Source organism: Penaeus vannamei, chromosome 9 (genome assembly GCF_042767895.1).
Source record: "Penaeus vannamei isolate JL-2024 chromosome 9, ASM4276789v1, whole genome shotgun sequence".
Taxonomy (NCBI): Eukaryota; Metazoa; Arthropoda; class Malacostraca; order Decapoda; family Penaeidae; genus Penaeus; species Penaeus vannamei.
This window is the reverse complement of record NC_091557.1, coordinates 32,049,275-32,062,953: the sequence shown is the minus strand read 5'-3', so window position 1 is coordinate 32,062,953 and position 13,679 is coordinate 32,049,275. Positions and strand designations below refer to the sequence as shown.

At 38.3% G+C, this 13,679-nt stretch overlaps 1 pseudogene; it reads left to right on the top strand.

Moving 5' to 3' along the window:
* Window positions 1-1,158: 1,158 nt before the first annotated feature.
* Window positions 1,159-9,768, top strand: LOC138859155 (transcription factor Dp family member 3-like; annotated as a pseudogene).
* The last annotated feature ends 3,911 nt before the right edge of the window (window positions 9,769-13,679 follow it).

Sequence of the window (13,679 nt, the reverse complement as noted above, 5' to 3'; positions counted from 1 at the left end):
GGCCCTGAGGTAGATCAGTTTGGAATTTTGTCGGGGCAGTTTACTGATCGGAGGATTGGCCTTCAAACGATTGGCCCGTCTTCGTGGAATCACGTTTGGATATATATATATTATTTTGTCCGTGATGTCGGGCAGTTTAAATTTCCATTATGTTGAAACAGCTGATAGTTGACGATGGATGTTTTATCGGGGGCTCGGGTCTACTATATCGGGGTTACTGGGGACAGATGATGTACCGGTCACGAGTGTTTTGGTTGGATTTAAAAATGGCGTTGGCGCACGCTAGCATTTTTGTTACGAATTGCGAGTGTTGATCAGTACTTAAAGTACAGAAAAATAATTAGGCTAATGAATGATGATGATATTTTATCCATCCTCGGCAGATTGAAATAGAGATTGTTTGAAGCCTCTCCCCCCAAACAGACGAGAGCGAAGCAGGATATGCAGGGACGGGAGGGGGTGGTGCGGCGGCGGTGGAGGCTTGGTGGGGAGGGAATCATCTGGTCGCGCAGTAGTGTTTCTCAGCCAGGGAACCTTAACGTTTTATTTTTAAAAGCGCATCATGTTGATCGGTATTTTGTCGACTAGATTATATGTAAACATTCTTTATTGCTGAATACAAGTGTGAATAACGGCTAAGTTAACAAAGAAGAGTTGGGAAACAGGTGGCTGTTGTGGTGAGAAACCTTACTACGAAAAGCGCGGGAATGCGGAGTTTCCCGGGAAAAACGGACTAGATCCACAGCGAGTTAGAGAGAGAGCGAGAGGGAAGGAAGTTGGACGGGCTTCGTTTGACAGTTCTCAGACCCTACTCGTTTTTTTATTATATTCTTTTTGTAACCATTCCCTTATGCGTTCGCATTTTGTTTGAAGGTGTGACAGTGTTGGAGAATTAAAAGTGACGCTTCGAAAATGCTTTAGCGTGCGGGCGTGAATTGTAACAGATGGAAGTGACGCTTACTAGTTTACCTATCTGGACTGGCGTGTTGAATGACCGGATCAAGCTGTCACGTTGAATTTGCGTCTTCCTAATAAACCAAAGATATTCTACCTCTACTCCAATCTACCGTTGCCAAAGATCATAGAATTTATATTTATTCGACGTATAAAAGTGATAAAGTTTTATTTTTTCCCGATTATCGTCAAATTATAAGGAAAATGGAATCCCTGGCCTTGAAGAACGAAGCCGAGTTCCTCCTCAGTGAGTACGAGACACTGGGCGATCTTTGGGGCGAGATAGAAAACATCACGCCCAACACAGGACCCAAGCCACACGGGCGCGCACTACCTCGTCAACGCACAAGCTGTGGGGGAGCAGCTACCTCCCTGCCCACGTCAAGCACACCTATGGGCGTGCGGGGCGGCGGAGGGTTGCTGCGCCCACACGCCATCAGCCTCAACTTTTGCATTGAATGTCGGGGCAGCTTGGGTCGGTAAGTTATTTCCCGGTTCACGGGAAGTGGGGAGGGAGTATAAAATCGGGTGTTCCATATTTGTTAGCCATCTCTTGAAACATTTTGTCTTTCTTCGGAGTTCCTTGGTCTTTCTGGAAATTCTTTGGCATTTTCTTGAAAATTTTAGTGAAACTGGGTATGTACCCGTTGCATTGGCTAGTTGCGATGTGTGCGCTTGCAGGATGCATACGTGAGTTTACATACATGGCTACGGGTTCGCCCCAGCTTCTGCCGATGTACTTTTCCCAAACCCTTGAGGCCGATTTCAACGCATTTCTTCTAATCTCCCTTTTTTTCCCCACCCACAGGGCCAGACGGTTCTACAGACCAGCAAACTCCCAGTGGCCAGATCATCCCATCCCAGCCAAGCAAGGCCTCAATGTCCAGAATATTCGTGAGTATTGCTCGTATCTTACAGTTGAAGTAATGGTGATAATAGTAATAACAATGATTCGATAAGTCAGTGACGATAATAGGTAGAATGGATACCTGGTCGAATAATGTTTGTGGCCAATTCGTTTTTGATGTGATATGGTTTATGGCATTGCTTATGGCAAAGACACAATGGTTTATATTTCGGTTTGTCCAAAATACATCCTGTAATAAGTTTTTGTTGTGTTTTGTATGAATTCCTTTTCGTGTCTTGGAGGCAGTTCGTTCAAGATATATTTTACAATGGTTATTTGGTTCAGTTCATTCTCGGTAGCGTTCGGGGGATAGTTCAACTGTCCCTCTCCGAGATATTTTGCAAGCGTTGCCTATCATGTTTCACTTTCGGGGTGTAACATCCTTCGGTGCATGAATCCATCGCAATAACAAACCCCCGATTGTACAACCGATGCAGAATGTACAAGTCAGTTATAATCTTTAAGGACTCTTGAATCCGATGGGACCTCCCGTTCCCTCTTATCACTATTAGATATCCTACATATTTCCTCCTCTTTTATAAACTCATTTCCTATTTGCTCCGGCGTGCGTGTTGAATTATCGTTCGGGGTTGATTTGAGGATCGGGCGGTTGTTATGGTAACAGGGTTGAGCAGAGTTGGCGAGTCAGTGATAATTGCAGGGATTAGGGTGCGCAGCGCCGTGCTGTGGGATACGTCGGGCGGGCGGGCTGGGGAGGAAAGGGCATAGCTGGCGCGGTGTGTGGCGTTGGGGCGAGCGAAAACGAGGTTCTGAAAGCACAAGCGCTATGCACACAAGTTCATTGAAAATGTTTCGTTGCCCGAATGACTAAAAAATAAAGAGGAGAGGGTTCGCTTATGGCTAAAGTAATTCTTACATATTTAAGGTATTGTATCAGCACGGGAAAAGTCTTTAGTAATTATGCCGGATTCTCTTTTCAAAGAGCGGCTTGGAATGACTAGAAGATGTGTGGTCGTGTTAGTTGACCGCAGCACCTCAGGTCAGAGGAGGTCAGGGGAAAAAGCTATGGAGGGTGGTGGGTCAGGTCAGCTTAATTAGAGGAAGATGATGACATGGGTTTTGCGAGGGGGAAGATCAGCGGATGTTCGTTGATTGGGGTTGAAATTGCTTGAACTTTTCTCAATAGACGCAGAAAGTCATTTTAAGAAAGCAGAGGATTATGCCGTAGGCAGCTCGATTAATAAATATTTGTTTTGTGAGCGTTGGGGTGTAAATAAATTCGCGGTTATGAAAAAGGTTCGCCTTTAAAAACTGTTAGCTCTGATCACTGGTTTAATCATTGGATAAGCCTTGATACAAGAAATCGTCGCAGAAGCATCAGCAAACACTGAACACAGTGCGCGCCCTTGAATCCAGCGACCATGAAGTCACACCTCAGCCCCTGCTATCTCGATTCCGCCAGCCCGTCAAGGTCGCAACTCTTCCACCCTTGCCGCTTGTATATATATATCCCTCTCCTTTTATTTTTTTTCTTCTCATTTACTGCTCTTTTCTCGCCTATCTCCTTCAGCCTTTCTCTCGCACTGTAGGTGGCGGAGCAAGCGGCAACATGAGGTTCATTAATCTCGTTTCGTTTGACCTTTTTCGGGAGCGCCATCCTGTCAAGCGCAAGTGACGTAGAGTAGTGGCTCGCTCCATACGAAAGGTAAATAATAGTTAAATACAGGTATCGCCATTTGATAGGTAGGGCAGGAAAGAGTTATAGTTTCGAGAGTTTTTCCCTGACTGGACTGGATAGCAGTTCTCTTATCGCTCTCATCAATTGTCAGTGCGTGAAGTTGAAATGACTGTCAATCGTTTGTTTAGTTAGTTAGTTAGTTTTGAAATTGACTGAATACCCACAATGATACTGATAAGCAGATGTACATTATAGGGTCAATAATGGCTCGCAAATAACAGTAATTGGAAGTTTATATTTGCGTTTGAAAACCTGATTCCAATATTATATGGTACAAAAGTATTTTCAATTGGCCTGTAAGCTAGAAAATACTTCCATTTACATTTTAATTCATTTCTTGAGTTTCAAACTTTTCCTTTTTCTTTTCTTTTCTTTTTTTTTTTTTTGACTGAAAATAGGCATAAACAAAGTCACTCAGTACTGTACAGAAGAGACTAGGTTATACATATTTAGAATGATATATATGATAAATGCACAAGCATTCAACTTTGAAAATTTGCACCATGACTTTAAAGATACCGTTAAGAAGGAAAATTATGATTAGCCCCAGGGTTTAATTATTCAGCTTAAAAATACCATTCATTGGATTAATCTCTTGTAACATAAATGAGGAAAATATTTCATATGCTTTTAATCAGTGAAAGACATGTAGACATTGTAAATAGAAAATTCTTAATGCTTCTGGTTATAAAGAATATATCTTATATCAACATCCATCTTGTTGAAAAAGGCTTCATTTGTTTAGTAGTTATGATGTGGATATTTATTCATACATTTTTTTAGTTCCCTGGTTTCAAGTTGTTCTTAATTGATTCAATTGTTTATAGGTGGAAACCAGGTGATGGTACCTGTAAATAGTGTAAGATGAAGTCTCCACTCAGAAATGTGGATCAACAACAACACACGGGGAAAGACAGGAAGATCATCTCTCACCACTTCACCTGTTGTCATTGAACTCAAACTGGATCACTCACTGCAAACCCTGTGGTTAGTGTTTGTTGTACTTTGTGTTCTCTAAGAATTTGGATTTTAAAGCAAAGTAATTTTTAGGAATTTTGTGGCATTTGTAACCATATCCCCTCCTCCCTTGCCTAGACTTTTCCCAAAATTCTCAGACAACGCAACCACAAATTCTTCAGCAACAGCAACAGCAGCAACATCAACAGCAGCAGCAACAACCCCCTCCACCTTTGCAACCCCAACAGCAACAGCATAGTACCAAGGCGTAGGAGCTATACCATCTAATCACAACTCCAATATTAGATCATAGTGGGGCGGAAAAGACATGATTTTGACTTGATTATGGAGTTGAAAGGTATTTAACTGAAGATGTATTTGTAAGAGTGGGAAATTCTTTCATTTCATTCTTTTGTAAAACCCTTTCTCTCACAATATAAATGTAATCTTCCTTTTTTGTGTGGAATGAAGTAAGTGTAAGGCCATTATGATCTATAGCGTAATAATGCAAAGGAAGTGAGACATGGATACAGTGTATCTCTAAAACTATGTCATTTGGTGCAAAAGCAATTTCAGGAAACAGAGTAAATAGAAATGGGACATAGAAGCTAATTAAAAGACAATTTTCATTTCAAAAATGTTATAATACCTACTAGGCATGCTCATTGATTTTGCAGGGAAAATTACCAGGATTAAAGGGGGAAAAAAATGTTTTAATGATAAAGTCCAGTAACCATATGAAATTTGAAAGTGTTTCTTACTAAAATTAATGATTATACATACTTTGGTTAAGTGCAAGAACTTTTTTAGGCATTAGTGTGCAGCTATAACATAAAAACATTTTATAGCAATCAAAGACAAGCAAAGCCCAGGGGATTGAATTGTAATGTAACTAATATGGGAGGCAAGATGGTTGAGGCACCAGGGACAAGTTGTGACTAGTAGAACTAGCTTAATATCCAGAAATCCTAGTTTATCATCAGTAGTAGATACATTTTATGGATGTGACACAGAAATAAACAGTTTGGCAGAGAACAAATTAAAAGTATAAAGAAATGAGAAAAAAAAGAATTGATAAAATAACTAAACTTAAGTAGATTAGACTGAACTGAAAGAAAAGGAAAAAAAACATTAGGAAAGAGACTGTCTGACTGGACTGCAACACACAGAAAACATAGCAGGAGAATGCCAACTGGAATGAAAGTGATGATATGGAGGCATTAGTTAGCTAGGTTAGCATAGTCTCAAGCATTGTGAGGTTAGGGCTGACCTTGTCCATTAGTCATCCATTAGTCTTTATTCCTTTCCCTACCTTTTGAGTTTCATTTTCTAATTTTCCCACTTTCAGTAGCGCAGGAAAGTGAAAAAGGTGGGAAAGGATTGGTCACTTTTCCATGAAGGTTTGTGAAAAAGTAAAGGCGAAGGTACAACTTCATACAATGAGGTAGCAGATGAACTGGTGTCTGAATTTACAGATCCTTCCCGATGTGCATCACCTTCAGATGGTGCCATGTAGGTTGAATTATTTTCCACCGTAAGATTATCAACTTTTAGTATTTAGTTAAATCATTCATCATTGGAATTGAAACAAACCCACATGTGCAGTTCATTTTATTCATGTAACCATAATAGAGATCACAGTCATTACTGATGTAATTTTAAGCTCCTTATATCAAAATGATTAGACCATGGTGCCATAGTATTTACTCTTATTTATTTTATTAGTATGACCAGAAGAATATCCAAAGCCGTGTTTATGATGCACTGAATGTCTTAATGGCCATGAACATCATAAGCAAGGAGAAGAAGGAAATTCGATGCGCCTCCCTACAAACTCTGCTCAAGAGTGGTGGAAGTTGGAAAAAGAAAGACATAAACGTGTTGAGCGTATTAAGCAGAAGACACAGCAACTGCAGGATCTCATATTACAGGTACAGCTTTTTATTAGTCTTTTGAACAAAATGTTTTATATATTATATATATATATATATATATATATATATATATATATATATATATATATATATATATATATATATATATATATATATTGTGTGTATATTATATATATATATATATGTGTATATTATATATATATATATATTTATATTATATATATATTCACACAAAAAATAATAAAATATATATTGCTAACTATTTTTGTGTTGGTATCTATTTATTTATATATTTAGGTTGCAAAAAATTTTCTTTACCTATTCCATAGAGGATAATTTAACCCCTTGGATCCAGTTGTCTCACAGCAATCACATTCTGTATTTGTCATTGATGGTAATAGACTTTTCCTTTCACAGACTCCTTATCATCCCTCTAAATAGTCTATCCTCTTTGGAAGAAAAATCAAAATATGTGAAATTTTGTTCTTCTATTTATTTATTTTTTCTCTCCCATATATTTGATTTTCTTTAAAACAACCTGTGCTGCTGGCCCACGGTAACAAGAATAAAATGTCAAGCCTGGAAGTGGTGTCCCTCTTTCAGTCAAGGGTCACTTGCACTCACCACTTGTTCATTGATGGGAATATTGCAAAAGCCTTTTCTAAATGTCAGTTAAGTCGAATCACCCAGCAAGAGGTTTGCACTTGTGGCGATTTTCGCCCCCCTGGCTTTCAGTCTAAACGTCCATGACAGCAAGTTTGCATCTCCAGCCCACAGTCAGATATTCCCATGACAGCTTGTTTACGTCACCTGCCCCTCAAGGCAGTTTTTTTCCATGACATGATAGTCCTGTCATCTGGATCAAAGGGGTTAAAAGGGAATCTTGTTAACTTTTCACTTCCGAAGTCACATCCTTCTTTTAAAGATATTTGATATGATACTGTACCCCGGGACTTGCACTTCCAGCAAATTGCTTTCAAGAATCTGGTAGAACGAAACAGGGTGAAGAGCGTGTCCATGGAGCCCCATCACCAAACTCTGCTATCCAGTTACCTTTCATTATTGTTAATACTAGCAAAGACAGTCATTGACTGCTCAATTTCTAATGACAAGTAAGTAACATTTTAAATGTAAACAATAAAATTGTTAGAACAATTGTATGCATGAAGTTTAATCTTTAAATTGAATTTAGTAAGTAATCAAGTAACTTGTCCATAGTGTACAGATTTGACAGTTCTAGTGCTCAGTGCTTTTCACAGCAGCAGCAGACATTCTTTAGTAAACCCCTTTTTACATTTTTTCATTATAACAAAGCTGTACATTTTGGACCATGCATCACCAGGTCCTGGCTGTAAAACCTTTGATTCCCCTTTTTCCAGTTATTTTTATTTTAATGATTCTTGTTCCTTCTTTCCTTTTTTTATTATTATTCCCCTCTCCTCCCCCTCCCCTTTCCCCCCCTCCCTCTCTCTTTTATTCTCTTCTTTATTTCTCCTCCCTCTCTCTTTTTTTCTCTTCTTTATTCTCTCCTCTCCTCTCTTTTTTTCCCTTCTTTATTCTCTCCTCTCCTCTCTTTTATTTTTCTTCTTTATTCTCTCCTCTCCTTTCTTTTATTCTTTCTTTATTCTTGCTCCTCTCTCTCTTTTTTCTCTTCTTTATTTTCTCCGCTCCTCTCTTTATTTTCTTCTTTATTCTCTCTGCTCCCCTCTTTTCTATTCTCTTCTTTATTCCCTCCTCTCTTCTCTTTTATTCTCTTCTTTATTCTCTCTTCTCTTTTTCTTCTCTCTCTCCTCTTCTCTCTTTTCTTCTCTTGGCTTCACTTTTCTCTCTTCTTCTTTTCTTCTCTCCCTCTTTTCTTCTTTTCTCTCCCTCTTTTCTTCTCTTTTCTCCTCTTTCTTCTCTTCTCTCCCCCTTTCTTCTCTTCTCTCCTCTTTTCTTCTCCCTTCTCTCCTTCTTTTCTTCTCTTCTCTCCCTTTTCTTCTCTTCTCTCCCTCTTTTCTTCTCTTCTCTCCCCCTTTTCTTCTCTTCTCTCCCTCTTTTTTTCTCTTCTCTCCTCTTTCTTCTTTTCCCCTTTTTTCTCTTTTCTTCTCTATTTCTCTCTCTTTTCTTCTCTTAAACTTCCCCTTTTCTCTCTTTTCTTCTGTTCTCCAAAATTATTTAAATTGTCAATGCCTCTTTCCATTCCAGTAATTATATTACATTGTTCTGTTTGGTAACAAGTTTTTTGTCAATAAATTTTGGAAAGCCAAAGTTTATGCCTCTTTCTAGTGTTCTATAAAAACAAATCCCCCACCACAGCTATTCAAAAAAGTTACAGTTGTTACCCACTAGTAGTTTGTAGTCATACTAAACATTTACCATTGGTCATCTGTAAGCGCTTTTGAATTTTTTAAAAATTGGTACATTTTTCTTTGCAGAACCGAATACCTTTTCAACTTGATGACACGTTTGAAATCCATGATGACATTGAAGTTTTGAAACGAATGGGCATGGCTTTAGGTTAGTAGTATTGATGTGATTGTTGATTGGGCTTTTTTGACTGACTTTTTGTTGTTGTTTTGTTTTTGTGTAGGTGAATTAATTTTGTACAGACATGAATTTTTTTTAATTAGAATCATTTTCATTTCAGCCTCCCTTTAAATAATGAAGATGTAGTTTTGTTATACCTCTGCACAGAAAGTACTGAACTGCAAAATTTGCCTTGGTAACACTGCTTCTGTTTGTTTTTATGCTCTGGCAGCTTTTGTTATGAGAATTTAAACACTTCTTTGTCATGTGTCAAATTACAGGTCTGAGAAAGCCCAATGTTCAAATGTGGATTTGGAGAAACCAGATCAATGGTACCAAAAGCACTCGAAAGTTACGTTACAGGTATGCTTTGGTATTTTGATGTTTGTTACAATAGATGTTAGTTATTGTTGTATGTAATAAAGTGCTAATTGTTAACTTTTTTTATTATTGCTTTTAGTATATAAATAAACTGTTTTTTTTAACCTCTAATGACCATCATCACTTTCAGATTTAGCAGAGGGTAATCATGAGCCCAAGCTGAATCTTGTGAAGACCTGAGTGTCCTTGGCGGTGAACTTTTGGGGGAAAAAGACATAGAGGTCGGGGCATGACAGAAGTGGAAGTGGTGGTGCAAGTAGTGGGATTGGAGTCATATCTCGTCATTCCTCCTTAATTTCCCTCCAACATGAACACCGACCTGACTCAGCTTCCGTCCTCCTTTGGTGATGAGGGGAAAATGAAGATATGCTTGATGACTCTGATGGTGACATAAGTTAATTGGAGGAGCAAACACAAGTGTCTAGGATAGACAAAGGGTTGAACACCAGATGGGCTTTAACAATAAGAAAAGGGGATTTAACATAGGAAGTGTTTTTGTGTGTGAGAAGTCAAAGGATTTTTGATGGTTGAAGGTCAGATTATGGCCAGTGAAGTGAATTTATTATTGTTTTATTTTATTACTGTGTCTTTAAGTTGTGTGTAGGCCTGCTTAAAAAGTAGGCAAGTCAAAGGAAAAGTGTGAAATATTTTACTATGACATGAAAATTTGGATGGGAATCAACTAAAGTGTTGGTTACAAGAATCGACAGAATGTGATGTGAGTGGAGTGAGTTTCTTACCCTCCCCGTGTTTGGGAATGGCTGCAGCGGTTCCTGAGGCTTATCTCAAAAAGGGCAGGTGAAATAGGGGTTGCTGAAAATCTGTCAGAAAGAGGTGCTTGGTTAAGACATCAAAAGAGGAGCAAATGTGAATATGCAGTCCACCAATTGTTGACTGTAGAGGCAAAACCATTTATCTCTGAAGTGTTGGTTATTTCTAATGGCAGGGAAGTAGTTGAGGTAAAGCATGGGGAAAGACCAGAGGGTCCGTCTCAGCCTTGGGATTCAGTACAAAGTGAAGTACAATTTGTACTACTGCATCTCTAGTGGCATAGACTTTTCTGTGACTTTGGACTGTTTATATGCAATGTTACTTCTTAAATTGAAATGTGAAATTTTATAATGAAAATTTATGCTGTTTGAAAGATGTGTTTTCTCTGGGAGATATGCAGGAAAATCAGATTAGCCTATCCTTATTTTTAAGGAAATATCCATTTTTTTTTGTGGTTCATTATGTTGGACATCTTTCTTTTCTTGAATATCAGAACTTGATATCTTGGGATAAATCAAATTTGATTATCAATCAAAATCTGGCCTAATCCATTCTTTAACTGCTCTATATCCCAGAGTGTACTGTCTTGAATCACAAATAAGGTAAATGAATTGTTCCAATGGTGAAGTGTCCCAAAAAAAACAAACCATTGAAACCTTATGATATGCCATTGGTGATATTTAAACATGTTGGCATCACGAACAGCAACTGTTTAAGACTACAAAATGAGTTTATTTTTGTGACGAGAAGAGTATATGTGTAAGAGAGGTTTCTTCCTCTAGGCCAGAAAGACATGTAAATAGTGTTTCAATTAGCTCATTGAGCCTTGATAACATGAAAAATGTCATCTAAGGTGCTTGTGGGGTGAGCAGGGATTGTGGCCCTGTTGAGGATCTTCATTTCTTTTCAATTTTGTTTTACATATTTCCCTTTAAAGTGCAGGAGCGCTAGTACTGCCATAGGGTCATGTTCCTGCCCCAGACACAGGTGCCCAAATTAAAAAGTTTTTGTGCTTTCATCGAACCATTAATGGTCTCTTCAACACAATTTCTCTTGAATACAAAATTGTGTATAGTACAAATTGTTTAGATAGGAGCATTGATATTTCTCTCATTCCCAAATGCAATTAATTCACAAAGAGGGAAATGCTGCCTGCCTGCCACTGTTATGAGTGAAGAGGAATCTGTCAGAGGCCTATTTATTTGGTCAGAATAGTTAAGAGTCTGTTTTGTAATTTGTGCCATAATTTGAGGTACAAAGTAATAGGTTAGAACAATACGGCAGTATTTTATTATTTTGTGCATGCTTGGAAGTATATAATGATATAGTTTGATTAATAATTAATTTGACTAATTTTGGTAGATTATGAAAATTACGTAAATTTCATTTATTGCAATATATGATAAGCTAAATCTTTTTTAAACTAATTTCAGATAATTTTTGCAAGAACTTGAGTGCACCATGTGATATCTCTTTACCCTTTTTTACATATCATTGACTGATGTATCTTTTCATTAGTGTTAACAGCTAGAGCTAATGATAAATTTAACTGTATTTGACCAAATGCACAGGCCTACTAAGACAGCTCCCGGTGTATTTTTTTCCCAGAGTTGGAACTAGACTTTTAAATTTCCCACATTTAATACAGCATGGATTTTTCAATTGAAAATTCTTTTTGAAAAAAGGAATTTTGGGATTTGTTTTTCTAATGATCCAAGGATACTTGATGTGAAAGTGTCGAGTGTGTGTATGTCACATTAGATTCTGCACTAAACGACCCCTATTCATGTCTTCACACAAAGTCTTTAAGGATCACATTGAACATTTGGGAAATGCGGTTTTCTTTAATAAATATTTTTACCTTAATTGATGTGGTTTCCTGAAATTATAATACATTATATTAATTGGACCGTATTCATGTTGTCAAATGGTGACAAAGTATGAATAAGAATGAAATCTTTACGATTTGAATATATCTTAGTTAAAATACATGTTTTTTGACGATATATTTGAAACTGGTCAGATACATCCTATTCTTGTGAAGATATTCATTCTCATTCATACCTTTATACATTATTTTCATTGTGAAAGCTAATTGTCTCAAGCTGGTTAAATGTGCACTCATTGCATTGCGTTGCGTAAAGTTTAGAAAACTGCGAATTCAGAAGAAAATTTCTTACTTCCAAGGCAGTGTGAAAGAGGCTGAGAGAGAGAAGGGGGGTGGGGCAGATAGACAAACACATCGATCAATATTTTGTGCGGCACACGTGTGTGTGTGTGTTTAAGTTGGTGAGGAGTGGGTGTGTGTGTATATAAAAGTGCACACTCATGGGTGTGTATGGTGTATCAGTCTGTGTGCACGTGATGTACGAGTCTCTTGCATGTGTGTGTGTGTGTCTGTGTCTGTCTGCACGTGTGTGGGTGTGAGTTTGAGTGTGTTCAATGTTTAAAAAAAATAAATGTGTAAATCAAAGTTCATATAGCACTATGTTTATGCATTGTGGGGAAATGGTAGAGAAATTACGACAAACGCGTTAAACGTCAAAGATTAGAATGTGTTATAATACTGTATTGTAGTAAAAGGTAAAAATTGTGTGTGTGTGTGTGTGTGTTTGGTTGGTTGGTTGTGGGTGGGGTTTGGGGGGGGGGGGGCGGAGTCTTGGAGTACGCGTGTGGGTGTGTTCGTCTGGGAAATTATTAAAACTTGCTTGTGTGTAGTAACTAGCAACATAACCAAAAAAGTCAATTTTACATCAAATTATGAAAATGTTATGAATAAACCAATCGATATACATACTGTATATCAACATTAGTGTCCCAAAATTTTTCATTAATTCTTTTGATCCTTAGGTGTATCTTGGCTAGGGCTTCAGGAACCCATTATGTTTTTCGTGTATACTGAGTAAAAAAATGCTTTACCCATTAAGAGTTCATTGTAGCCCGTCCGAAAGTAGAGAATGAATGGTACACAGGTGTGCAAATTGCCCAAAGATGTTTGGTGTGTATCTGTGTGTTGGTGTGTGTGTGATGTGTATGAGGTGTGTGATTGTGTGTGTGGTGTGAGAGTCTTGGTTGTGGTGTGGAGTCAGTGGCATGACTCACACATGTATGTATGGTGTGTGAGGGTGCGAGTGTGGCGGTGAGTATGGGATGTGTATTGTGTGTGTGTGCGTGATGTCTGAATCTGAGTATGTATGATGTGTGAGCCGGAGGGGGGTGGGGTCTGGGGGTTGTGGTGTGTGGGTTTTAAGGGGGTTTTAGGGGGTATGTAAGTGTGTGTGGTTTATACCTGTGTTGGGGGCGTGGTTGTGGTGGTACTGTGTATGATGTACAAGTCCCTGTGTGTGGAGAGCATTTGTCGCTTTTTGTCCTAGCTCCAACAAGCATCATCTTCGCACTCGCCATTGAAATCATATGATGTCGCCTGAAAATGACATGAAGCGGGTGGGAAAACGACCTTACTGGTGTTCTTTGAGACTTACGTGTAGACTGCTCCACTGACTTGTATTTGAGGCTTGAATTGCATGATAGGGAAGATTAAATGTTAGGGGAAAATTAAGTGGAGTGTGTCCTTTATTTCGGTTAACAGTTTCATGGGAGGAAATGT